Below are 2,779 nucleotides of genomic sequence, written 5' to 3'. Positions count from 1 at the left end.
ATGTTATCTATGTATAGAAAATCTGACATTATTTGATATATATAAAACTATTGGCGTAACCCTTGCACCCTTGTGCAAGTGCTAGTTTAACATCCTAGAAAAAGAAAATGGGGTTGGACTTTGTTAAATGTGTTTAGAGATTGGATTGTTTTTGAGGCACTATAGGTTAACCTATGGCCATGATTTAGATAATTTTATAATAGGATCTTGATCATGAATTTTGAAGAAAGGATAACATAAATGATAAAAGTGCTATTCAATATTAATCATTTACCATTTAAGGACTTTATAGCATTCACCATTATAGTTATTAAAACACATAATAGAGAATATATTAAAATTCAATGTCATATATCAAATCCTTCTTCATATAGAAATGTATTTTTACAACTTGATATCAATTTTTTCACAACTTAATATTATTGCAAAAGAGGGATACTATGTCTTAGGAGGGATACTTCTAGGATTATTTAAATAAGAACATAATATCATTTTCTTTATAAATTTAGATAAAACTATGTCTTAAGAGGGATACTTCTAGGATTATTTAAATAAGAACATAATATTATAGTATTGTACAAATACTTTAAGACTTAGATATTTCTATAAGTACTTGGAGAAATGACAGTTTCATGATACTATAACTCTTAAACCCTACTTTGAAAAATAATTGGCTAAATTCTTTCTCGGTTCTCTCCTTTCCACCCATAGTATAGATGGTCATATGAATGTCAAACATTAATCCTAGTCGATTTGTGCTTCCTTGAGAACCCTCCAGTAGTGCTTCAACAATTAGGACCTTCCCATGCTTTGGTGTTGCTTCATAGATCTTCTTCAAAACTTCTACACACTTCTCATCATCCCAATCATGTAAAATCCACTGCAATAAATATAACAATAGCGCTTCTATAGACATAAGTATTGATCTAACAAATAAAGTGAAGAAATGAAAAAAGAAGACAATAATTGTTATATGAATTACTAAATGAGCATAATGTTGATATAGAAAAGAAAGATAAGAAGCCAAAAAATACTAAAGTATATTGTTTCTTAATGACATATCTTTTACCTTCATAAAAATTATGTCTCCACATGGAATTTTGTCAAACATGTTGCCACAAACACACTTCACTCCTACACCAAAGGTGCAATTGCAATGCATGAGACAAATTAAAGTTAAAGCTATACAATTAGATGAGCTCTATTGGAGAAGTTCATATAATTTAAAACATACCAGCTAAACAATCTAAAGTTCAAAATGTGTAGTTTACACTTGAACTCAAAATTGAGATGAGACTGCTCACTAGGCATCCTTAAAGTCAAACACTAACAAATAAATTAAGCTTGGAAAAATAAGTCAACTTTGACTATGAATCAAGCTTTTAGTCTAAGAATCAAACCTTAGTGTGCGATGTTTAAGCCGTCCACTACTCACCTGATATGGGAGGTGCAGTTGCAATAACATGGGGCAAGTCAAAGTTAATGCCCTGTATGCGTGGATATTCAGCAATTATAACAGACAATGCAGATCCCACTCCAGCTACATCCAGCACACTCCTTGCACTCTTGAATCCATCATACATCTTCACCACAGAAGCCATGAGATCTTTTGTATGGCAAGCCATACCCTCATTAAAAAGCTTGTTGGCTACAGCATTTGAGCCCACATATTCCCAAGGGCTCATGCCATGGACTTTTATAAAGGGATGACAACCTTCCAGGACAGCATCTTGAAACTAGTGGTAACTTATCTGGTAAGCTTTGTCTGTAAGTAACATCACAAATGGCACACAACAATCCCTATCTCCTTCCTTCACTAGGAGCTTGGAAACACTGTTCAACCCATACTTCATTTGCTTGTTTTGCTCATCCACATCTTCAGTGAAAATTCCACAAGAAGCCAGCAGCTTCAGAATCCTAAACAAGTACTCCTTGTAGGGAACAACCTTAGTTTCTGTGGAGGCAGAAATATGTTGAGGAATTTCATCAACAGAGAGAGGCTTTTCTCTGATAATTTGGGGGATGTTAAGCAAGACAGCAGCTTTGAGAGCCATGGGCTTTGCAGCGCAAAGAATCATCTCATAAAGGTAAAGATGGGCTTCCATTTTTATTTTTTATGTGAAGCAAAGAGATCTGAATAAATCTCTTAACAATTCACTTCCTTTTATAGAGAAAAACTCTGTTAAGGGGATCAAAGTGAGATCATCACGTTTTTGAATTTGTCGTATGCCCAACGATCTACATGTGGAATTTTCGAAGAAAAGAACGATGTCAAACTGCAGATGACAACCAATTGAAAGAAGAAGTTAAAACGTGGAAAGAAAATGATAAAACGTGGAGAGTGAGGGTGAGGTTTTAACGCGTTCAACACATGTTATGGCAGGTCTATCAAATATTTTTGTTTTTGTTTTTATAGTGAAAAGTTAGGAATTTAAAAAATTGAGTGACAATATAAAAATAATAATATAGTTATATAAAAATAATAAAATATTATACAATAGCTATTACCACTTTTGTTTAAAAAAAAATAGAATATAGTATTTTGAACTATTTTCTATTGTTATTATTATTATTTTTAAATCTTAGAAGGATTCATGGAATTTTTATTTTTTTCGACTCGTTCTATATCACTGATGAAAACAGCGAGAAAATCATATCCACATGAAATTTAGGTAGAGAAATAAAAAATTAAAAACAATTTACAGTTTTTAAAGAATTTATGAAATATTCAACATTTTTTAGTTGGGGACTATTACTAATAAAAACAAGTGTATGAGTA

The 2,779-nt window shown here is 32.0% G+C and overlaps 1 pseudogene; it reads right to left on the bottom strand.

The window, feature by feature from the left end:
* Positions 1 to 586: 586 nt before the first annotated feature.
* On the bottom strand, positions 587 to 2,105 carry LOC149566036 ((Iso)eugenol O-methyltransferase-like; annotated as a pseudogene).
* Between the last annotated feature and the right edge of the window lie 674 nt (positions 2,106 to 2,779).

The sequence above is a fragment of the Cupressus sempervirens genome, chromosome 3 (genome assembly GCF_028749045.1).
Source record: "Cupressus sempervirens isolate cs-2001-9-10 chromosome 3, ASM2874904v1, whole genome shotgun sequence".
Taxonomy (NCBI): domain Eukaryota; kingdom Viridiplantae; phylum Streptophyta; class Pinopsida; order Cupressales; family Cupressaceae; genus Cupressus; species Cupressus sempervirens.
Note: the sequence above shows the minus strand (reverse complement) of the source record. Positions and strands in the feature narration are given on the sequence as shown.